General features: G+C 45.4%; 1 pseudogene; it reads left to right on the forward strand.

Annotated features, from left to right (window-relative positions):
• LOC127422851 (uncharacterized) overlaps positions 1-26,369 on the forward strand; it is a 55,061-nt pseudogene that overhangs the window by 23,897 nt on the left and 4,795 nt on the right.

Genomic DNA, 26,369 nt, shown 5'->3' on the forward strand with positions numbered 1-26,369 from the left:
TTTTGTTTCCAAATATTTATGCCCACTGGGGTGTGTTTGTGTCGTGTGGGGGTGTTCGGTGGGAAAGGTTTAATTGTACATAAGTTGATTCCGCATTTTCTGTGATGTTTATTTAATTTGTTGAATGGAATCAATAAAAATTGTTAATAACAAAAACAAAAATGCTGAGATCATAAACATATACATCTGTAATGTTTAATCAGACAATGATCTTCAATTAAAACAATATCATTTCATTCAGTACCAAGTTGCTGGAGGCAGATGAACCCTATTGTACATGAGACTGAACAGCCATTGTCTTTTAGGGGACGAGACAACAGGCAAGTTTTAATGCCACATAAAATAAAATAAAAACTTGGGAACATTACTTGCATTTGAACATCATATTTACGGGCAAATTGGCGTTATTTTTTTTTAGACATTTCCGTTGAAGCAAAGAATAGTGGGCGGTGAGTGCCCACAAAGGATACACCTCATGCATCCTCCGAATTCCCGTGAAAGAAGGTTGCATTCGAAGGCTGCATTCGAAGTGTCCTACTCGCTTTTATGAAACTAGACAACCTCGATGACGTATGCGGCCGACAAATGCAACCTCCGGAGGATGCAGCCTTCCAAACGAGACACAGCCAATATATAGGGAAAAGGAAGATTGGATACAGGTTGTAGCAGGGTGGAATGCAGGGCCGGGTCGTGATTCCGCACACCCGGCCCCTAATAAGGCTGATTAAGCCCGAGAGCGATAAGGCTGACCGGAGACGGCAATGTGTCAAAGAGAGAGAGTTACGGACAGCTGTCCGACACCTGTGTGTTTGTGCTTTTGTTTTAGTTAATCATTAAATATTATTTATATTGTCAAGCCGGTTCTCGCCTCCTCCTTTCCACTGATGTGTTACACTGGTGCCGAAATCCGGGAAAGAGGAGGGATGCGCCGTAGTAGAGTCCTTGCCACTACCATCCACCCCAGTGGAGCAGCCGCGGCCATCCACTGGGGGACGGAGGAGCCCGGCTGCCTGAGGGTGGAGGAATGGCTGCCGACCGCGAGGGGAGGAGGGGCTCCTAACCGACCGCCTGGAGCGGTCAGGGCCACTGCCAGGGGCGGAGGAGACCCCTACCAGCCGCTGAAATGTGGCGGGATCTGAGACCGCTGACCGCGAGCAGGGAGGGGCTCCTGGCTGGCCACCTGGAGCAGAAGAACCGCTACCAGGGGTGGGGGAGACCCCTTTTGTCCACCAAAAACGTGGCGGGGTGTTCCGTCCGCCAGGGGCCGGAGGACTGCTTCCGATCTGCCTGGGGAGGCGCGGCTGTCATCCACGAGAGGGTGGAGGAGTGGCCGAGGACCAAGCTATGGCGTATCAGAGAACCGGTGAGTAAAATGTTTTTTTTTTCTCTCTCTCTCCTGCTGCCGCTCCGCGTTGGCCTTTCCCTCTCTTTTTAAATATTATTTATATTATATTAAGTTGGTACTGGCACCGTTACGGTGTGTATGTACCGTGTTTTTTTGTTACTGTGTCCGTCTCCTTGTCCCCTCCCTCATCCAGGTAGGTGGGGATGACCTGCCGGCAGACAGGGTGGAAAGCACGCCCCCCCCCCCCCCCCCACAGGGAAAGAGGAGGGGGGATGTACGTCATGCCGGGGGCTCTCCGACCTGAGAGAACGAGGGAGGAATGTAGGAGGGCGGGGCCGGGTCGTGATTCCGCACACCTGGCCCCTAATAAGGCTGATTAAGCCTGAGAGGGATAAGGCCGACCAGAGACGGCAATGTGTCAGAGAGAGAGAGAGTTACGGACAGCTGTCTGACACCTGTGTGTTTGTGCTTTTGTTTTAGTTAATCATTAAATATTATTTATATTGTCAATTGCCAGTTCTCACCTCCTCCTTTCCATTGATGTGTTACACAGGTGCTGCCAGTAATCACAGGCATTGTGCTGCTGAGCAGCACCTGTGAGAAACACAAGGGAGAGAGGGAAACAACGCCTGTGTCTCGTTTGGAAGGATGCGTCCTCAGGTGGTCGCATTTGTCGGCCACATACATCATCGAGGCTGTCTCGTTTCATAAAAATGTAGGACACTTTGAATGCAGCCCTCGAACACGACCTTCGTTCATGGAATTCGGAGGATGCATGAGGTGTATCCTACATGGGCACTCACAACCCACAATTCTTTACTTCAACGGAAATGTCAAAAAAAAATGACGGCAATTTGCCCGTAAATATGATGTTCAAACGCAAGTAATGTTAATTCCCAAGTTGAAGTACCTCAGTAGATGGGTGCAGATTATATGTATAATTATATTAATATATAATTAAAATAAAGTATTAGACTAAAAATACACCTGTACAATCTATTTTCTTTTCTCTCTACATCATTATAACTCTCCTAAATTTTACCTCATACATTCCCTTCCAAAGGGAATTTGTTACCTTCTCACTCAAATCGCTCGCACTTGTTAAAGAGTGGTGTGCTGTCATAGCAACCATGTTACATTCCATTTCCGTGTGTCCTACGAAGTCCGTCTCGTTTAAAGAGACTTGTTTAAAAGGAGGATGCTCGGTATACCGCAGCCTTCAAAGGACACATCCTACCTAGCATGCAGCCTTCCAAACGAGACACAGCCAACAGCACATGGGACAGCCTGAGAGATGAGCAGAGGAAACTGTCACAATCCTGTCAAAACAGGAATAAAACAAGACAGAAGAGGCAGGATCATGACACTACTGAAACATTACATTCAATCTATGAAAAATTATGACAACTGTGGGAGATCCTACAATTGAAAGAGGCTCTGTTAATACAATGACACCATCAGCAACTTTGGGAAATTAAAGGTGATATGATTCTATGTTTTTAGAAACTCCAACTGGGTACATCAAATGGTATTAAAAATAAAGGAAATATCTTCAGTTCACATGATATTCAGTAAAATAAAATTAGCATGCACAGAACATGGTAAATACCAGTAAAATTAATCTTAAAATAAAATACATAGTAAACCTATAGCCTATTATCATAATATTAATAGAATATGAATGTTAATACTTATAATGAAGTTCAGTGCAAACAAATAACATAATGGTCGACCTATTAAACATTAATGTAGGCTAGAGAGGTCTAATACTAATGTTGAATTAAGCTTTTACATGAACGGTAAAAGTTTATAGTTTTATTAATTTAAAAATTCACGCAATGATTCAGTATACTTTCTGTCATGCAAACTCACAGTCCTAAACTGATTCAGCTTCTATCGCTATTATGAATGAAGACGAAGTACTGCTCATTTGCAGTCATTAAAACTTCATGTTCTGCGTCACTGAAATATGGCGCACCTTTCTTCTTGGCGTTTGTTTCCATGGTGACTCGAATTCGACGATCTGCTGAGAATGCCTTTCTGAGTTCACTGTGAACACGCACAAACTCATACACACGGTTGAGTGAACTAACCCCACGCAGGTGTTCTGGAACCCACATACCGCGAGTAAGCGAGTTCCCTATCTGTCACTCACTCAACGTTGTGTCGATGTAGTGACACTAGGGGTCACTCTTGGGAACCTCTGCTTTTTGAAAAAAGGCCAATGGGAATTGGCGAGTGGAATTTGCAAGCCACTTCCCCGGACAAACGGGTATAAAAGGAGCTGGTATGCAACCACTCATTCAGATTTTCTCTTCAGAGCCGAGCGGTTGCATTCAGTGCACTGAATACATTCAAACTCAGTTCTCTTTACCGTTCACCTAAAACTGCTGGATTTACAGCACATTTCAGCGGCTTCTCCCCCTCTGCACCATGGAGTGCAGAGAACGCCTCTGGGTGCTTCGGCAGAGCAAAAGATTATATTCTAAAAGAGTATATTTTCTTTCTAAAAGAGCAGCGCACACGGAAACGTCTTTTTAAAGATGCCTTTCCGTTTGTGTGTTATTCCTGGTTGGGGTCGTTATCTCTCCGCTTCTGATGGCCACGATCGCTGTCTTACGTGTCTGGGCACTGCCCACGTGGAGACATCGTTCATGGATGGGTCTTGTCCTCATTGCGAGAACATGACCATGGCAACGTTGCGGTCACTGCTTGCATTCGTAAGAAAGCAAGCCACCCCAGCGGCTCCCTGCCTCGGTCCTTCTACCTACGGGTATGAGGCCATGCCGGTTAGCACTGGGGTCGATTTGGGGACCTCAATGGGAGCACCTCCGCCGGATAAACCCCCATGGACCTCCCATTCCCCAGCATGCTCGCTTGCCCCGGTCGGGCTCTCGGATGAGACCGCCGGCTCGTCTCACGTTGAGTTCAACCTCTTATTCGGAGCCCAGGAAGATGATGAGTTATTGAGCGCAGCATCAGAGAGCGGACTCATCCACTCTGACGCAGACACCTTGGCTGGGCTCCCTCCTTCAGTCTCAGGCCAAAGCGGAGATGACGGACATGCTTTCCCAGGCAGCCTTCTTCACGGAAGTGCATGAGGAGCTTACAAGATCGTGGGGGGCACCTTTTACTGCCCGATCCCGATCTTTCAGCTCCCCCACTCTCACTACCCTCGATGGTGGGGCAGACAAGGGGTATTTGGTGATCCCCCAGGTGGATAAGGCGCTCGTGGTGCACTTGTGCCCGCAGAGCGCCGCCACCTGGTGCGGGTGCCCGAAGCTCCCATCCAGGGCCTGTAGGTTTACATCATCCCTGACGGCTAAGGCCTACAGTGCCGCTGGACATGCCGCCTCCACCCTGCATGCCATGGCTCTCCTGCAAGTTCATGAAGCCAAGGCACTAAAAGAGCTGCACGAGGGTAGTTCTAACCCGGGATTGATGCAGGAGTTGCGCTCGGCAACCAACTTCGTTCTCCGGGCGATGAAGGTCACAGCGCGGTCTCTCGGGCAGGTGATGTCCAGGGTTTGTCAAGTGAGTGACAGATAGGGAATGTCCTGGTTACTCTCGTAACCTCCATTCCCTGATGGAGGGGACGAGACGTTGTGTCCCTCTTGCCACAATGCTGAACTACCCACTGAAATGGCCGGGACCTTGTCTCGGCTCCTCAGCACAAAACCTGAATGAGTGGTTGCATTCCAGCTTCTTTTATACCCGTATGTCCGGGGGAGTGGCATACAAATTCCACTCGCCAATTCCCATTGGCCTTTTTTCAAAAAGCAGAGGTGTTCAGGGCTCTCAAGAGTGACCCCTAGTGTCACTACATCGACACAACATCTCGTTCCCTCCATCAGGGAATGGAGGTTATGAGAGTAACCAGGATGTTTTGGTTTAATCAACCAAGGGTTCAGGATTTATGTCATGGTAAGTTAACCTTGCTTTCTGGAATACCCCTCTGCTCACTACAGAATTATTTCTTGTATAGTTGTTTTGCCAATTTGTCAAAGTAATTGTTCTCATCTGTGATATGCAGAGGGCAGAACAGTTGAAAGGTGTGTTGCACTGGGAGTAAAACTGAATGTCAAGCAGCACCACCTATCATAAAGTAGTGGATGTGCTAATAGCAAGTATTCGTGTTGCTTTTAATGTGAAAAGGCCACTGGTCTGCGACGTGTCTCGCTTCTTGATGCTGCTTTCGGTGTGAAAAGGTCTTTAAAGGTTGGTTCACCCAAAAAATGAAAATTCTCATAACTTACCCTCATGCCATCCCAGGTGTGTATGACTTTCTTTCTTCATCCAAACACATTTGAAGACAAATTTAAAAATATCTTAGCTCAGTAGGTCCTTTAAAATGAAAGTGGATGGTGACACGACCATTGAAGCTCATAAAATCACAAACAGTCAGATAAATGTCATCCATATGACTCCACTGGTTAAATTAATGTCTTGTAAAGTGAAACGATCACTTTTGCTGTGAAAAAGATCAATTTAAGTACAAGTTGTCACTTCCAGTCAGCAGCAGTACACGCGTGTGACTTAATCGCGTTGGCATGTTCACGTGAGAACAGACGCATGTGCGACAGCCGGAAGAGCAGCGCTGTTTACAACTGAGGAGGAATGCTGTAGAAAAGCTTTGTTGGTATCTGTATCTATTTGTTTACTCAAAATAGGGCATTTGTATGCTCATCCTGGATGTCTCAACCAAGAAAATGTGAGATTACATCCATATGTCACATGAGACCACGTGAACTCCGCCCTCTCGTGAATGCACATAGGGCTGCTAACCTGAAGCGATGATTTAGAGTTAAAAAGTACCTAAATATGGACCTTTTTTTTTTTTTTTTTTTTTTTTTTAGCAAAAGCGATTGTTTCACTTTAGAAGACATTATTTTTACCAGTGGAGTCATATGGATGATGTTTATGATGACTGTCTGTTCTTTTTAGAGCTTCAAAGGTTGGATCACCATCCACTTGCATTAAGGACCTACTGAGCTGAGATATTTTCCTATTTTTATTTAAATGTGTTCTGATGAAGAAAGTTGTACACACCTGGGATAACCTGAGGGTGAGTAAATAATATGAGAATTTTGAAGAAATGAGTTTATTAGAAATGTACAGTATTAGAAAAAATGGGAAGAGGTCAGTTTAAATAATGATGTATACAATGTCATTGGCTGTAGACACTCAACATGAACAATGTAAAGCCATAGTAATTCTAATGTGGCAGTCTGTATTAGCATGTCGAAAATTGCATTTGAACACTACAATGTGTCACGCCATCACACTGGCAACAGAATGTCATGAATATGTGATGTTTTCATGTTTTATGCATCTGTTTCCTGCCTTTCGGCATTGCATCCTAAAAATTTGGGCCCTCATGTCTTTGTTCATGTCTAAGGAAATGCTGACTCTTATCTTAAAGGAAAACAATTTAGCATACACATCTGTCCCCGAATACAAATTGCTCTGGACCAGGCACACAATATGTGCTATTATCCCAATCTTCATGATGTAAGTGGTGATCCAATTTTCTTTTATACCTGTTTGCCGCACCGTTGTGCCGATTTCATGCGTAATGGCCCCGGTAATCAAAAAAGTATGCAAATTGTTATTGACTAAGAGAGAAGCGTGTCTCGGTTGCAATTTGTGAAAAAAAGCATGTGCTATTCTTCTTTTGAAACTCAACACAAAATGACAAAAGTGCAAAAACAACGAGTCGTAATGTCTGCATCGATGTACTTCTCATTCAAATAATGCTAAAGTTTTTACTTTCGATCTTGTCTCAGAAATTATATGTTGCACTTTTATTAAACCTTATTGAACATGACAGCTCATCACCAAAAGTTGTTTTTTTATATTGTATATGTAATTGTATTGTAAATTTGTTTCTCTACTCAAATATAAATTGTTTTGGTTGTCTGAGAGTCTCGACACATCCAGTGTACTTCAGGGCTATTAAATATTTTGTGATAAGCTGACCTGGGCTGACTCACTGTGTTTGTAATACATTTTTTATTGCAGTTGTTTACATGTTCTCCTCTCACCAGAGCAGTTGGCCACATCAGAGGCTGTGCAAACCTTGGAAACAGAGAGAAATAAACTGCAGGTATGAGACAGGTTAAGGCAAATGATGAAGAACTACAGGGGAAGAATTTCATTTTAGTCACTCTATGAAATGCATTTTGGAAAGGTGATTTAAAGTAAATGTCTTTTAAGATTTTAATCATTCTGTCAGACAAAAAATAAATGGCTTTAAATGTCAATAAATTTCATTGTGCCATTTTAAGCTAAATTTACAAAATGTTGGAATTTTCTAAACTTGTAACAGGGGGATTGTGGCGGGATGGATTTTTAAGTAAAATTCCTGTTATCAGGCATGTAGTCTCCCATAGCTAGACTTTTGACTAAATGGAGAAAAAAATCTGGTCCAGATTGCAGCTTATTCTGGTTGAAAACTGCCACTTAGACATAAATAAGACAGACATGTAAAAAGTCCAAACACAGTTTGCTTTATTTTTACATAGCGTTTTCACTTTGTTTTGGCAATTACATTGATTTTATTAAATATTATTGAATATTCACAATATAATCATGATGCATTTACCGGTTAAGTAAAATTTCAATAATTAAATGCATGATGATTTTTATTTGGCCACTACAATGTTTCATAAAGAGTGCATCATTAGACTGATTTCACAATCCTTCAGGGCTGCACAATTAATCAAAATAACACATCGCAATATGGTCATATGTGAGTATTAAACGGCAAAAGGCTGAAATTTACTTAAATGTATTAATGGTCTGTATGTGCTTCAGAGTGAACGGGTGACACGCTTTCTGTGTGCATGTGTGGGGATCATGATATGCTGTTTTCAGCGCTCTGAGTGGTTCACGTGCATTGTAAAAGTAAAATGCTTTAGGTTCATACATTTACACAATTCGAAACATCTATAACTGCTACAAGTTATTATACAAATCTTTAAACGACATCCTATCCATAAAAAAAATAAAGAGATGACAGCATTTCACCAGATGTTTAATAAGGAACAATGAGCACGTTAACATGCACATTCTTACACCGGTTATGTTTAATGTGCAGAATGTGCATTATATGACCATTATATGAATAATGTCCAATGTGTGTGGTCATATAAACGGTGTTCTTTTATCGGGGTAAGGTCATAAACAGTTTAAGCATAAACCGCCCATTACAAGTACATTTTTGCCCATTTCAACGATTTTGTATTGCATGTAAAACACCTTTAGCAGCATTCTTACCAGCTTATTCAATGTAGGCATGACAGTAAGTTTTGACGTCAAAAGCAGAGAATAACCCAATGATTTCATGTCTCATGTAAACGTGGTTCCCTATCTGTCACTCACTCGACGTTGGTGTCGATGTAGTGACACTAGGGGTCACTCTTGGGAGCCCGAGACACCTCTGGTCTTTGATAAAAGGCCAATGAAAATTGGCGAGTGGTATTTGCATGCCACTCCCCCGAACATACGGGTATAAAAGGAGCTGGTATGCAACCACTCATTCAGATTTTCTCTTCGGAGCCGAACGGTCATGCTCATTGAGCTGAATACTACTGTTCATTCACCTGCTGGATCTGACGGCGCATTTCAGCGGCTTCTCCCTCCTCTGCACTGGTGCACTGCAGAGAACGCCCCTGGGCGCTTCGGCAGAAAAACTAGAGAGTATATTTTCTGAAAGAGCATTTTTCCCCTCTAAAAGAGTATATATTTCTCTAAAAGAGCGCACACACGGAACGTCTTTTTAAAGACGCGTCTTTTTAAAGATGCTTTTCCGATTGTGTGTTATTCCTGGTTGTGCTCGTTATCTCTCGCCTTCTAACGGTCACGATCACTGTCTTTCGTGTCTGGGCACTGCTCACGCGGAGACAGCGTTCGTGGATGGTCACATTCTCATTGCGCGAATGTGTCCATGGCAACGTTGCGGTCGCGGCTCGCCTTCGTAAGGAAGCGAGCCACCCCAGAGGCTCCCGCCTCGGTCCTTTTACCCACGGGTTTGAGGCCAGCGCGGCTAGCACTGGGGGCGATTTGGGGGCAATCCCCCGGTGGATAAAGGCGCTCGCGGTGCACCTATGCCCGCAGAGCGCCGCCACCCGGCGCGGGTGCCCAAAGCCCCCGTCCAAGGCCTGTAGGTTTACGTCGTCTCTGACGGTCAAAGCCTACGGCGCTGCTGGACAAGCCGCCTCCGCCCTGCACGCCATGGCTCTCCTGCAAGTCCGCCAAGGCGCTAAAGGAACTGCACGAGGGTAGTTCCGCCCCGGGATTGATGCAGGAACTGCGCTCGGCGACCGACCTCGCTCTCCGAGCGACGGTGGTCACGGCGCGGTCTCCCGGGCGGACGATGGCCACACTAGTGGTCCAGGAGCGCCACCTTTGGCTCAACCTGGTCGAGATGGGTGAGGCCGACAGGACACGATTCCTTGCTGCCCCCATTTTCCAGGCGGGCCTATTCGGCGACACTGTCGAGGACTTTGCCCAGCAGTTCTCGATGGTAGAGCAGTAGATGGATGCTAGCCGGCTTGTCCTGCCCCGGCGTGGCTCAAGATCCCCCCATCTACTCATCGCCGAGGGCGTCCCCCTGCGGTGACTGCACCGGCTCCGCTGCAGCCCGCCCCTCCGGCCCAGCCCCGGCGTGGAGCCCACCGCAGGAAGCCGACGCCACCCGCCTCACAGCCGGCACCGAAGAACCCACGGAGGTCTTCGAAGCACCCCTGAGACGGGCGACCCAGGGACAACGAAACCCGCTGCTCTGGAGCTGGTAAGCAGATCTTCTTTTTGTTACCTTTTGCATTTAATTGCGCTGCATGCCCAAGTGGCTGCAGTACTCAAGAGCTCCGCAAGAGTGGTTTCCTTGTTCCCTGGGTCACTGCCTCGAGTTACTGGCAATTCTGCTCGCCCTGCGGAGGTTCCGGCCGTTGATCCAGGGCAAGCACGTGCTAGTTCGGACAGACAGCACGGCAGCGGTAGCATATGTCAACCGCCAAGGCGGTCTGCGCTCCCGCTGTATGTCATAACTCGCCCGCCGTCTCCTCCAACGGAGTTAGCAGCACCAAGTCGCTGCAAGCCACTCACATCCCGGGCAACCTCAACACTTCGGCGGACGCGCCGTAACAACAGGTTACCCTCAAGGGAGAGTGGAGACTCCACCTTCAGGTGGTCCAGCTGATTTGGAGTCGATTCAGTCAGGCACAGGTGCACCTGTTCGCCTCCCAAGAATCCTCCCACTGCCCGCTCTGGTACGCCCTCACCGAGGCCTTCCTCGGCATAGACGCGCTGGCACACAGCTGGTCCCCTGGCATTCGCAAATATGCGTTTTCCCCAGTGAGCCTGCTTGCACAGACCCTGTGCAAGGTCAGGGAGGACGAGGAGAAGGTCGTCCTGGTAAGCACCCTACTGGCCCGCCCAGACGTGGTGCTCAGACCTCACGCTCCTCGTGACAGCTCCCCCCGGGCAAATTCCCCTGAGAAAGGCCCTTCTTTCTCAGGGAAGGGGCATCATCCGGCACCCGCGCCCAGACCTCTGGAATCTCCATGTCTGGCCCCTGGATGGGACGCGGAAGACCTAAGCTGTCTCCCACCTGCGGTGGTAGACACGTTCACTCAGGCTAGGGCTCCCTCTATGAGGCACCTGTATGCCTTTAAGTGGTGTCTGTTCGCTAAGTGGTGTTCTTCCCATCAGGAAGACCCCCAGAGGTGCGCAGTCAGATCAGTGCTTTCCTTCCTGCAAGAGAGGTTGGAAGGGAGGCTGTCCCCTTCCACCTTGAAGGTGTACGTTGCTGCCATAGCAGCACACCATGACGCAGTCGACGGTGAGTCCTTAGGGAAGCATGATCTGATCATCAGGTTCCTAAGAGGCGCCAGGAGGCTGAATCCCTCCAGGCCACGCCTTGTTCCCTCATCGGACCTCTGTAGTTTTTCAGGGTCTACAGAGAGCCCCCTTTGAGTTTTGCAGTCAGCCGGGCTTAAGGCACTCTCCTTGAAGACTGCCCTCCTGACTGCGCTCACTTCCATCAAGAGGGTAGGTGACCTGCAAGCGTTCTCTGTCAGCGAAACGTGCCTGGAGTTCGGTCCGGGCTATTCTCACGTGATCCTGAGACCCCCGACCGGGCTATGTGCCCAAGGTTCCCACCACTCCTTTTAGAGACCAGGTGGTGAACCTGCAAGCGCTGCCCCAGGAGGAGGCAGACCTAGCCCTGTCGTTGCTGTGTCCGGTGCGCGCTTTACGCATCTATTTGGATCGCACGCAGAGCTTTAGAATCTCTGAGCAGCTCTTTGTCTGCTTTGGTGCACAGCAGAAAGGAAGCACTGTCTCCAAGCAGAGGATCGCCCACTGGCTCATTGACGCCATAACTATGGCATGTCTCGCCCAAAACATGCCGCCCCCAGTAGGGCTACGAGCCAATTCTACCCGTGGTGTAGCGGCTTCTTGGGCCCTGGCCAGAGGTGCCTCTCTAACAGACATTGCAGAGCAGCGGGCTGGGCAACACCCAACACCTTTGCAAGGTTCTACAACCTCCGGGTGGAACCGGTTTGGTCCCAGGTAGTGGCACGCAACACAAGCGGATAAGCCCGGGATAGCCGGCTGGGTGTATCGCTTGCACATAGCGCCTTCCACCTCCTTTTGAGCTGAAGACGTGCGCTGTTAATTCCCAGTAGTGTTCACGAAAGTTGTTCCCTGGTTGACTTCCTCCGAGCCCTGTGGCAGTCAAGTTTTCGGAGAGACTCGCTGCCGGCCCAGTACACGCGCTAACTAAGAGCCCGGTTCTGGGGTAGGTGCTCCGCATGTGACGGTTCCCTGTAAGGCTAACCCCATGCGATCTATATCTTCCGCTAGTTCGTTTCCCTACTGGCAAACTGCGTCTTCCTTGGGCAGAGCCCCTCAGTCTCCATGTTGTAGTAACTCCTCCCCCATTGGGTAGGATCTACCTTGAAGGCTCTCCACATGGTTGGAAAGACCATGTGATGTATTTTTCCACTTAAATATCCCCCCCTCTCTTGGGGCGAGGTGTGGTCTCCGCGGTGTCCTCCCCTTGGGAGGGACACCCCCCGACTAGACCTGGCGGCCCAGTCGGATAATCCCCCTTCTTTTTTAGGGAGTGGAAAAAGAGAAGGGGAAAGAGGCCATGACTGGGTTAAGCCTGTCTCTATCTCTGGGTAGTCGACTTGTCCCCAAAAAGGGCCGTTCGACACTCATAACTGTGTTGGGGGAGGTTACGTGTCGACCTGGTGTGCTGGCTATGAGGCACACAGCAAGTCTGCCCACCACACACCGCCAGTTCACGTAACACAGTTCAGCCTTGTGGCGTTTTGTATAGGGACCCCTAGTGTCACTACATCGACACCAACGTCGAGTGAGTGACAGATAGGGAACGTCATGGTTACTGGTGTAACCTCCGTTCCCTTATGGAGGGAACGAGACGTTGGTCCCTCCTGCCACAACGCTGAACTACCCGCTGAAATGGCCGGACCTTATATCGGCTCCTCAGCGTAAATTAGTGGTTGCATACCAGCTCCTTTTATACCCGTATGTTCGGGGAAGTGGCATGCAAGTACCACTCGCCAATTTTCATTGGCCTTTTATCAAAGACCAGAGGTGTCTCGGGCTCCCAAGAGTGACCCCTAGTGTCACTACATCGACACCAACGTCTCGTTCCCTCCATCAGGGAACGGAGGTTACACCAGTAACCATGACGTTTTCTTGCGTTGTCAGATTTTGAATAAGCTGATTCTTGGCATTTATAAGTGTGTTGGTGTACATGCGACCACACTCATTGTAAACTGTAAAATACACACTGCACTTTTAGTTTTCAGCCAAAAATTAAGGCTCCGGGTTAAGGTGAAGTAAATATGACAGAAATATATTACAATTGTAGGCTACTGTGTGTATATATATATATATATATATATATATATATATATATATACGACTGTGTTTTAGTGCCACGTAAAAAAAAAAAAAAATCTACGATTTTGAGAATAAAGTCAAAATGGGGGGCCTGGGTAGCTTAGCGAGTAATGACGCTGACTACTACCCCTAGAGTCGCGAGTTCGAATCCAGGTTGTGCTGGGTGACTCCAGCCAGGTCTCCTAATCAACCAAATTGGCACAGTTGCTAGGGAAGGTAGAGTCACATGGGGTAACCTCCTCGTGGTCGCGATTAGTGGTTCTCGCCCTCAATGGGGCACGTGGTAAGTTGTGTGTGGATCGCGGAGAGTAGCATGAGTCCCCACGTGCAGTGTCTCCGTGTTGTCATGCACAACGAGCCATGTGATAAAACGCGCGGATTGACGGTCTCAGAAGCGGAGGCAACTGAGACTTGTCCTCCGCCACCCGGATTGAGGTGAGTAACCTCGCCACCATGAGGACCTACTAAGTAGTGGGAATTGGGCATTCCAAATTGGGAGAGAAGGGGATAATAAAAAAAAAAGAGAGAATAAAGTTAAATTACGAGATTAAAGTCATAATGTTTTGAGAATTTGGTCAAAATTATGAGAATTTAAAAAATATATATTTTGAGAACAAATCGTGAGGAAAGAAACTCTTGGGTCTGCCTCTTGAGTATTTAAATGAAGTCATTGTCATTCCTTTCTGTGCAAATATAATAATTTAATATTATAATAATTTTAACCCATCATGTCAGATGTAATTCATCAAACACTGATCAAATGATGGAGTTATAGCTTGGCATATATCCAGATTCGTGTAGTCATGCACACTTTTTTAGCATGTTTAAAGGATAGTTACCCAAAAATGAAAATCCAGTCATTGTTTACTCACCCCTGTGTTGTTATAACCTCATATTACTTTCTTTCTTTCTTTTTCTTAACACAAATGGAGAAATTGTGAAAAATGTTGTTCTCAGCGATGTCACAATGGCGCTTTATGGTGACCACCTCTTCCAGCTTCAAAAGAACACAAAAGTATAATTCAGAATTCTAATAAATGATTCCGTGAGTCTCATGATTATGAAAGAATACGATAAGGTTTGGTGTGAAACAAACCGAAATCTAATGTATTATTTAGCAAAAATGTTCACTGACCGTTATTCTCCTGAGCTCTTTGCACGAGAGCAACAAGACACAAGATGCCGCTGAGTATGGCTGCTACGTTGTGAGCTCCGACACAACATTGTAGTGTTTTGTTTGTTTTGTTTACTATTCTTATGTTTTTTGTCTTGGATGTTGTCTGCCTTATTGTCTATGACAGACAAACACTTTTGGACATTGGTTATGCAATTACACACCGTAAACCAGACTTCAAATTCCTCAGTGCCGACCCACTGTTTACAAACACACCAGCGGAGCCCTTTGTCTGGGCTGCCCGGCTGCGGAAACGCAGGAGGAAAAGGGGAAACAGAGCCGGCGTTCTCATTAGAGTAAGACATCGTGCAAATCGACCCCCACTACCCAGTATTCTACTGGCAAATGTTCAGTCTCTGGACAACAAGCTCTGTGAGCTGAAAGCGTGGATGTCTTTCCAACGAGAGACGAGGGACTGCTGCATTATCTGCCTTACGGAAACTTGGATGTCTGCGGAGATTCCAGACTTAGCCATTGAACCCGCGGGGTTCGCCGTGCACTGAGCGGACAGAGCGAAAGACCTCTCAGGTAAAAGCAGAGGTAGTGGTGTATGTTTTATGATCAACAAATCCTGGTGTGATCAGAGGAACGTACATTCTATCAAGTCTTTCTGCTCTCCTGATCTTGAATTTCTCATGCTTCTGTGTCGACCATTCTGGCTACCGAGAGAATTCACAGCGGTCATCATCACTGCTGTGTACATCCCGCCACAAGCCGACACAGACCAGGCACTCAAGGAACTGTACGGGATTATAAGCAAGCAGGAAACCGCTCACCCCGAGGCCGCGTTCATTGTGACCGGGGACTTTAACAAAGCCAGTTTCAAATCAGTCACACCAAAATACCACCAACACATTAGTTTTAACACACGAGGGGACCGGGTTTTGGACCATTGCTTCTCTCCCTTCCGGGATGGCTACAAATCCCTCCCTCGCCCACCATTTGGCAAATAGGACCACTCTTCCATTCTGCTTCTGCCCGCTTACAGGCAGAAACAGAGCGAGAGAATACAGAGGTTAGTTCACTCTCCGTCTCTGTAGCGGATGTAACCCGATCCTAGAATAGATGCATTTCAATGTCAGAGTGGTGCCAAAAAACAAAAGAACATCCAGTGAGCGGCAGTTCTGCAGACGGAAAAGCCTTGTTGATGACAGAGGTCTACAGAGAATGGCCAGACTGGTTCGAGCTGACAGAAAGGCTACGGTAACTCAGATAACCGCTCTGTACAATTGTGGTGAGAAGAATATCATCTCAGAATGCACAACACATCCAACCTTGAGATGGATGGGCTGCAACAGAAGAAGACCACGTGGAGCATGTTATTAGGACCATAGTGTTCCTAATAGTGTTCAGTGAGTGTATGTATTACCTTATATTGGTGCATATAAGTGAAAATAATTAAAAATTATTTTTCCTTGGGTTCATTTAGTGAAAAACTGGAAAACATGCCTTCATTAATTAGATTTGTATTTTATGCATTAAACATTTTGAATCTGCTTGGGTACAGTATCTGTTTGGTTGAAGTTATGGTCTCTGATTTCTTCAAAAACAACAACAAAAAACACTTAAGCCATATATATATATATATATATACACACACACACACTTGTAAACATGACTTTGCAAGAGCATTCAAGAGAAGATAAGTAGGCTTACAAAACACATAATAGCAGATATTTGTTCTTAGTGCACTGCATCAAATGATGGTATTTCTTTCATGAAATGACTGCTTAGTCTATAGTATATTAGATTACAAACGTATTGTAACATCAGACACTTTATAAGACTACTTCTGCATTCACTTCTGTCTTTCTTTAGCTAGTAGTCTCATTTTAGGTCTACATTTGCTGTGCTGTTTTGGCCTGGGATGATTATTTCTTTTCACAGCTCACCAGTTATTATGACTCTTTCTCAGTTCTTCCCTGGGGAGCCCATTAGAGCAGCAGTTTTGAGTTGTCTTCCTCAAATGCATTATATCTCTGTGCTGTCCAAATTGGCTGCTGCAATGATGAATACCTTGTCCAGAAGAACTTACTGCAGTGTTTACAATTTGGCAAAAACTATTCTGCAGACCTGCTTAAACCAGCCTTAGGTGGTTTTTGCTGTTCTCCCAGCCTGTCCAGTAGATACAGTAAATGCCCAAAACCCCTCTAAAACCATCTAAACAGACCAGCTTAGTCCACTGGGGGACCTGCTAAATTTTGGGGTTTCAGGCTGATTGGCCTGGTTTTTGTCTTGTCCTGTGTGTCCGCGTGCTTTGTGTTGCCCTCACATGTCTGTGTTTGAGGACAGGTGCCATGTGCTGGCTGTGAACTGGGTTTTTCTTGCAGAGTTCCCCATCTCCCTAATTACTCCTATCACTATATGTGTGTTCAGTTCAGTATCCATACATAAAGTACATACATTTTCATTCATTCGCGTGTACCGAAACGTGGGGTGCAACTACCCATTTTCGAGTATGTATGCGACACTAACATTTGCCCCCCATTATCTGTCAAATGGGTGGTGGTGAGTGCCCCCTTTAGTCAGCCAACGGCACCCCGTTTACACGGCACCCCAATCCATTGCATATATATGGTTTTTGCGCCTCTGCCGAAACGTACAATATCAATGTATTGACAGCATCTGAAACTTAAAGCCTTTTACGTTAAGACTACTTTAGTAATGTATAAAATGTTTAAGAATCCTTTGAGGTGCGGGGGCCTGGGTAGCTCAGTGAGTATTGACGCTGACCATCACCCCTGGAGTCGCGAGTTCAAATCCAAGGTGTGCTGAGTGACTCCAGCCAGGTCTCCTAAGCAACCAAATTGGCCCGGTTGCTAGGGAGGGTAGAGTCACATGGGGTAACCTCCTCGTGGTCACGATTAGTGGTTCTCGCTCTCAATGGGGCGCGTGGTAAGTTGTGCGTGGTTCGCAGAGAATATCATGAGCCTCCACATGCTGTGAGTCTCCGTGGTGTCATGCACAGCGAGCCACATGATAAGATGCGCGGACTGACTGTCTCAGAAGTGGAGGCAACTGAGACTTGTCCTCCGCCACCCGGATTGAGGTGAGTAACTGCACCACCACAAGGACCTAGTAAGTAGTGGGAATTGGGCATGCCAATTTGGGGAGAAAAGGGGATCAAATTTAAATATATATATATATATATAAAGAGAATTCTTTGAGGTTCATAGAATTAATACGAAGAACTGTGGTTCATTTTATTTTCATTCTAGTGTCATTTTAGGAGAAGATTTTGAGTATACAACGACTTAAATTTGGGTCTGTTCCTCATACAAAGCTATCGTATTGCTTTAGAAGACTTGCGACATAGCACATGAGTCAAACAGACTACGTTTAAGATACTTTTATGATAAATAGTCCTAAATGGAGCTCGACAGTGTCCATCCCCATTCACTTTCATTGAATGGAAAAAGCAGCTTGATCATTAAACGTCTCCTTCTGCATTCAGTGGAAGAAATTCATGTGCGTTTGGATCAACATGTGGGTGAGTTGTCATTTTGAGTACACTAATTAATTAAGAAGTATTAGGTAGTCTAGTCTAAAAGTAATGAGACTGCTGTCTATCTCTTAAGGTGTGATTTTGTTCCATTGTCTTATTGATGTGTATGGACAATATGTAGACTTACACTTGCTTCTGGATATTTGTGTGGTCTTTTAAAATAGTCTCATGGCTTTTAGGGACAATAGCTCATCTAATGACAGATATCAACACACAATTTGACTTTCCAGCATAATTACATGTAAATAGAAATTAAGTTGAATAATAAAAAAAAAAAAAAAGAAAAAAAATGCATAGAAAGAACAATGTTATTTAGAGATTAAGTTATTCATAAGGGTCAAAATACATGCAACACTGAAAAAAGAAAAAGGTAACTCAACACCAAACAAGAACACAGAAAAAGGTAAATTCAGAATATTCGCAATGATAAATTTGCTGAGCAGAGCACACAATGAGAGGTTACAAGAAACAAATCAGGATTTTTCTAATACTTGTAATGCGGCTTAGTGACAGGTTTAAAGTGACTGCGATGGGGTGAGCAAGAGACAGAAACAGTGGGTGTGGTGTCAGGCCTGGGAGAGGTGTTTATTTCAAACAATAAACAAAAGAAAAAAGTCAAAAGGGGGGAAATAACATGTCCATGGGCAAAGTGTCCAAAACAAAGGGGGAATCTGGCATCCTCACCAAGAAATTGGGCTATGTGAAGGACAGGGAGTGTCAAAAGGGCTGGTTCAGGAATAAGGGGTGGGGTCCGGGGTGTGATTGGTCCACAGGGTTCCCTGGTCCACAGTGCTGGCAGCCTGTCTTCCTGGCCCTTTGGCCGCAACGCTTGCTCTCATCCCCGTCGACTCATCTAACCCAAGGCTAATGAGGATTGTTAAATTATGCCTCCTATCTCTCCTGCCCACTCCCGTTGTGAGCCTGGCTGTAAAGACGGCCCTCAGAAGAGGTGGAGCAACGATAATCAAAGCTAGGGGCATGTTGTTCCACCACATAGGCTTGAAGCCAGTTGATTCAGACGATCTTTTTATTTATTTCATTTTCAAGTCTCTGCATGGACCGCAGGCCACACTGAATATACAGCACGTATCAAAACATAATAGCATATTGTCATGATTCAAGAACAGTCGAAAACAACACCAAAGGCATTCATACATGTATTCTAGATGGCTTGTCTAGTTTTGTGTTCTTGTTCACAGTCTCTAACTAAATTGTGACATTAACTAATTTTTTCTGTGTTTCTGCACACTAGGATGAGAAATAAAGTGTGCCAAAATCATCTTATGAACTATCTTGCCAAAGACAATGCTATCCATTTCAAGAAGTCAATAAGCATCAGTTGAGCACTTTAATTAGTAATTTATATCCTGATTGGCACTTTCCATGAATAGTGTGCAAAACAGGGCATTGGACTCAGAAAACAGTCATTTTTTTAAAACAAAGTATCAATGAAAGGTGCTTTACGTTCAGAAAATTTTGTTTGTTCACCTCAGAAGGTCAAACTAAATTTGCTAACGTTTTACATTAATGTTTCCTTTGTTAAGAGTTTATAAAGGGGTTAATTAATGACTAATAATTAATTTACTCATGCATTATAAATCATTTATGTGCATTTATAACAACAAGAATAAAAAGGCAACTGTCATAAAATGTCTGCCAAATGCTTGCATTTTGACATCGTCGTGAAAAGGAAAGTGACAACACAACTGAGTCAAGACTTTGCAGTAATGAATATAAACACAATGACATAATATCCCTCCTTTTAATTTCACTATAATTATCTATTTTTGCATCATAGTGACATACTATAAGGTTATATTAATCGAAAACATAAATGCCCTAATTCAGGACTTAAATATTTATAAAAGTATTTATTAAGCATTTATAAATGCAAGTTAAAATGCTCACTACTTGGCAAGTATTTTATGAAAGTCACCCTTATTAGTCATGTTGTTATTACCACATAAGAATGATTTATAATGTATTTGTAAATTACTTATTAGTAACTAATTAAAAAGTTACTTTTTATGGAAAGTAAAGTGTTATGTTACGTTTTGCGTTACTTTTCCTCATTGACACTCCTCTTCTATGCTATGCATTCCATACAAATGTCTTGTATGCATTGCATACAAGAGACATTACAGGTCATGCTAGCTACTGTACAACACTCGTGTCAAAACAACATAGTAAACAAACAGATATTTAGAAAGCCTACAGTCAGTTCACTGTAAAAATTTGCCAGGAATTTACAGGATTAAACATTATTATTTTACAATAAAATACTGTAGACAGAAATTTACTATGAAATCAGTGCATGCTGGATCAATTTCTGCCAAATGACTATGAAAAAACAGCACAACCAAATCATGATGCATTGTGGGATATGATACAAACTGAAACATATATGGCGCAACAGCACTATTTTTAGAATACTGTAATTCAATGTCCATTCACACTGGCAAGCAAACTTTTTAATGTTTTTTTTTTTTTTTTTTTTTGTCATACGCAAAGGTATGAGATTGTATACTTAATTTTGAAGTGTGTATTTTTTCTATGTTACATTGTAAGTACAGTGGAGCTTTTAAAACATTTCTCTGTTTGTTTTGACAAAATTTGTTGGTTGAAATCATGTGACTTGGCCACTTGATATGCGATCTGAACAGAACCAATGATTCGAAACATTCCCCAGACACTGCAAACTCAAGCATGGTTGGAAACAACTCACTGATGATGCAGCTTAATACTCATTGGCTTAAAAGAATCATGGTGTATGCTCTTGTCTAAAATATTAGGCATTAAACTGTATCATTTTGAAATTGGTTTTAAATCTGTATGAAAACGTCCTACTCAATGACATGCGGTAGGCTATATGTATTGAATATGATGTTTTAATCATATTAGAGAAAACATCTTATTGAAAACAGATTCTGGCACACTTTAATAACAGAGACACTGGATCACATTGATCATCACATAAAAGCAGCAGCTAGCCTATTTAAAATTTGTCCACTTCATTGGCAGCCAACGACGCAATCATGGTGTTTGGCTTTGTTTACGTAGACTGCTGGGCCACACATGAACTTGAAACTGTCCGAATTGATAGCTCTTTTTTCATTTTTCCCCTACTCCTGTCTACATTTAAGGTGAGGCGTATAGGGTGTAATTGTTTCCTTGTTTTATGTTCATGTTTGTGTGTTACAATGTTGGAATCCCTGTCTTGTGAAGTAAATGTGCAACAATAAACAATAAAAAAGGTGAGGCGTTTGCCATCTCCCATCACTAGAGAAGCATCTGTGCAGAGTGGCCGCTGTCTTCGGTTTCTCCAAGCGCTGCGGCGCTAAAAATCACTCCTTACTTCAAAGCGACATACACTGTAAAACATTATTTGACCAGTTAGTTATGGTCAAATAAATAATCATCACCCATCAATGTGATTTTATGAGTTTCAACTTGATTTTAAGTCAGTTTAATATTATTTAATTGAAAGGACTTGTAAAGCAACTTTGATTTAACTAAACATTTTAAGTCAACTGAGAAATGTTACTGTTTTACTTTTTTACAGTGTATTTGCATAGTGTCACCGCGCTGAATCGATCTGCACAGCTTCATTAATCAATACATTTTAATAGGTCTTAAGCAAGATTAATAAAACGTTGGTCACCTTTGGTAAAAAATAAATATATATATATATATATGATATATATATATATATATATATATATATATATATATATATATATATATATATATATATATATATATAATGTCTAAAACTGATAAACGAATGTAATCTACTCTTGGAATTTACATTTACATCTCATAACACATTATACTATTTTATTTCTATGTGCAGAGACGACTAAATCAAATGCTGTGCTGATTTCAAAACATTGCTGTTTATTCGAGGGATTATCATGTCACACACACAGGATTGTTTTGAAACAGTGTTTATAAACATAATATTGAACAGTTCCATTCAATAGTCCTGTCAATAGAAATTACATGTACACACAGTAACTTTAAAAGCAGTTTATTTATTTAATAAACTAGCATTTGTGTGGCAATACGATAATAGTGAGTGTTTGTATTGGTTTTCAAATTGCTTTTTAAACTCTGTATGTTGATGGCTTTGTGTACATCATTTTTATATTTACTGCTTTTATGGTTCTAAGTGTCAATGTGGCATAAAGAAATACTTTATAGGGTTTTGGAAAATGCCACAACTGCAAGGAAGCACAATTAAAGAAATTAGTAGAACCTGTGATCTCTGGCTCCCACAGCTTAATTATGTTGAGAACCAGGTGACTGATATCAGTATATGCAAATCAGCTTGAATTCAGACTGATTTGCAAACAGCGGTCTCACATGCATCAACCCGAACAGCGTGACCGCCGCCGAGGAAGCCATATGCCCCAGGAGCCTCTGAAATTGTTCAGTGGGACCGCCGTTCTCCACATGAACGCCTTCAGACAGTTCAGCACTGACTGCGCGTGCTCACTCGCTCGTGAGGCACGCTATCATAGAGACTGAGTCTAACTCCATGCCGAGAAAAGAGATGCTCTGAACCAGGGAGAGCTTGCTCTTTTCCCATTTGACCCAAAGCCCCAGCCGGCTGAGGTGGCTGAGGACCAAGTCCCTGTGAGCACACAACAAATTCCGAGAGTGAGCTAGAATCAGCCAGTCGTCGAGATAGTTGATGATGCGGACGCCCACTTCCCTTAGTGGGGAAGGGCTGCCTCTGCGACTTTTGTGAAGGCGCGAGGTGACAGAGACAGACCGAAGGGGAGGACCTTGTACTTGTACGCCCGGCCCTTGAAAGCAAACCGGGCACTCCCTAAAATGCTTTTTTGCATCAGCATCTTGAACGGGAATCTGTGCAAGGCCCGGTTCAGTACTCGCAGGTCCGAGATTGGCCACAACCCACCGCCTTTCTTTGGTACGATGAAGTAGGGGCTGTAAAACCCATTCTTCATCTCTGCAGGAGGGACAGTCTTTATCGCATCCTTCCGTAGAAGGGACGCAATCTCCTCACGCAAGGCAGCAGCGTTCTCACCCATTACCGAGGTGAAGCGGACGCCGTTGAACCTGGGCGGACACCTGGCGAACTGAATCACGTAGCCGAGTCGGACGGTATTGGTCAGCCACCACGACGGGTTGGAGAGCTCAAGCCATGCCCCCAAGTTCCGGGTGAGGGGGACCAAGGGAACAACCGTGGGTGGGGCCTCGTGGCGGGGCGGAGCCTGAGGTGCCATACTGGGGGGGCTCGTGCCCCGAACTTGTGGCCGTGCTGAGTCTGGGGCATCAAAGCACTTACCTGGCTCCATATACCCACCATAGGACCGGTCCGGGACGGGGGAGGAGAGAAATCATCCTCGTGGCCTGTTGCAACCATTTTGGTGTGGGTGCAATTGTGCCACAGCTGGGCACGTGGAGTGCCATACCTGCCATAAAGATGCGGTGCCCAGCGGTCATGATAATGACAGCCGTGGACACCAAATGTGTGGCCCAGGAAGTGAGGAAACTGCTCTATTCTTGAAAATGTGGGTACCGCAGCTGGCGAAATTATAAGAAAAGGAAAACAAGGATTCTCCTCCCGGTCCTCCACGGGGGGATGGAGTGGTCTGTTTACCAGCTCCAGGTCTGTAGCGGGTCTCCGTCTCCCTGGGTCGCCCATCTCAGAGGCGCTTCGAAGCCTTCCTCAGGTTCTTAGTGGTGGGCCATGAGACAGGTGGCGTCTGCTTCCTGTGGGTGGCTCCACGCCTGGGCCGGCCTCCTGGGGCAGGCTGCGGCAGAGCTGGTGTTGCTGCCGCAGGGGGATGCCCTTGGCGACGAGCAGATGGGGTGCATGATCTTGATCCGTGCTGTGGCAGGATATGCTGGATAGTCTCCATCTGCTTCTTAACCATCAAGAACTGCTGAGCAAAGTCCTCGATGGTGTTACCGAATAGGCCAACCTGGGAGATGGGGGCGTCAAGGAATCGTACCTTGTCAGCCTCCTTCATCTCGACCAGGTTGAGCCAAAGGTGGCGCTCCTGGACCACCAGGGTGGACATTGCCTGCCAGAGAGACCGCGCTGTGACCTTCGTCATCCGGAGGGCAAGATTGGGCGCCAAGCGCAGCTCCTGCATCAATCCCGGGTCAGATGGTGGTGGTGTAGTGGTGGTGTAGTGGACTAAAGCACAGAACTGGTAAGCGGAAGGTTGTTGGTTCAATCCCCACAGCCACCACCATTGTGTCCTTGAGCAAGGCATTTAACTCCAGGTTGCTCCAGGGGGATTGTCCCTGTAATCAGGGCACTGTAAGTCGCTTTGGATAAAAGCATCAGCCAAATGCATAAATGTAAATGTAAATGTAGAACTACCCTCGTGCAGTTCTCTCAGCGCCTTGGCTCGGTGCACTTGCAAGACAGCCATGGCATGCAGGGCGGAGGCGGCCTGTCCAGTGGCACTGTAGGCCATAGTCGCCAGTGATGACATAAGCCTACAGCCAGTGATGACGTAAGCCTACAGGCCCTGGATGGGAGTCTCGGACGGTTCCACCAGGTGGCGGCATTTTGCAGGTGCAAGTGTACCACAACCGCCTTATCCACCTGGGGAATCGCTGAGTACCCCCTGACAGCCCCACCGTCGAGGGTAGTGAGAGCGGAGGAGCCCATAAATTGGGTCCGGGCAGTGAAAGGTGCCTGTCACGATCTCGTGAGCTCATCATGCTCCTCCAGGAAGAAAGGAACCGGGGGGCGCGGCCGTGAGTGGCGCTCTGAGCCCAGGAACCAATCGTCAAGCCACGAGGGTTCAGTGGGGAGTGGAGGGTTCCATTCCAGCCCCTGCTCGCAGCTGCCCGGGCAAGCATGGCCGCCAGCTCTGCGTCAGCCTGCGACTGGGCGACCGCACCCGAGGGTGGGAGCCCAGTCAAGTCCTTAGCGTCAGACTGGAAGATCCTGCTCTCTGATGCTGCGATCGAGAGCTCATCCTCTTCGCGAGCCCCGAATGAGATCGCGAACTCGCCCTGAGATGAGCCGGTGGTCTCATCCCAGAACTCAACCTGGGCACATGAGCGTACTGGGGAATGGGAAGTCCATGGGGGGTTTTCCTGCGGAGAAGCTCCCATTGAGGTCCCCAAATCGCCCCCAGTGCTAACCACCGCGGCCTCATACCTATAGGTAGAAGGACCGAGGTGGGGAGCCGCTGGGGTGGCTTTCCCTCTGACGAACGAAAGCCACGACCGCAACGCTGCCATGGTCATGTTCTCGCAATGAGGACATGACCCATCCACGAACGATGTCTCCGCCTGGGCAGCGCCCAAGCACGCAACTCTGCACACCACCAGTGCAAGAGGGGGAGAAATCACTGTAATGTGCTGTAAATCCAACAGCTTTCGAGGTGAATGGATCGGCAGATGAATTCAGCTCGCTGAAACACAACTGCTTGGCTCCGAAGAAAAAATCAGAATGAGTGGTTGCAAGCCAGCTCCTTTTATACCCGTATGTCCGGGGGAGTGGCATGCAAATTCCACTCACCAATTCCCATTGGCCTTTTCTGCTCATGAGATTAGCTTGTCACATTCACTTAAGATTCTGAGCGAGAAATTGGGGGCTCTTGGAATACTAGAGACCACTGTTGACAGCATAACTCATGAAATAAATAGAGGGGATCTACTTAAGTTGTACAACAGTGGACTTCTGAGTACAGACCAAAAGTGAAAGATGGTTTTTAAACAGTATTTTAATTATGTTGAGCCAGTGCAATTGTTCCTGATGAAAATAACAAAGAGTACTTTGCTCAGTATATTCCAGTACTTGATACTTTGGCTGCATTGCTCAAAAGTCAGTCTGTACAGGAACAGTATGCTGCAACACATTTGCAAATCCCTTCTGAGAATGTATATTGTGATGTTAGAGATGGAATGTTCAGGCTAATATACTGTTGAAAACAGAACCTTCTTCTGTTGGCCTGATTTTATACCAAGATGCCTTTGAGGTTGTTAACCCACTTGGTTCAGGAAAATAAATAAATAAAGTTGTTGCTGTATACTTAACCATGACTGATATTTTGCCACACAATAGATCCGCTACAGACCCAATGCAACTATGCCCTATGCAAGGAGCAAAGCTTAAAGTACTTTGGAATGAACAAAGTTTTTGAATGTCTAATCAAAGATTTAAAATTTCTAGAGGACACAGGCATTATGGTAAGTGATGGCAGAATTGTAAAAGGTGCTCTGGTTGCTATTTCAGGAGACAACTTGGGATCCCATGCTATTGGAGGCTTTGTGGAGAACTTCAGTAGGGCTGATCATTTTTGCTGCTTTTGTGATTTCAACAAAGAAATGTTTATGATTGAACCACATTTATGTGGCAATGCAAGAACAGTACACTCATATAAAAGTTATCTGAATGATTTAGACAC

Source organism: Myxocyprinus asiaticus, chromosome 32 (assembly GCF_019703515.2).
Source record: "Myxocyprinus asiaticus isolate MX2 ecotype Aquarium Trade chromosome 32, UBuf_Myxa_2, whole genome shotgun sequence".
NCBI lineage: Eukaryota > Metazoa > Chordata > Actinopteri > Cypriniformes > Catostomidae > Myxocyprinus > Myxocyprinus asiaticus.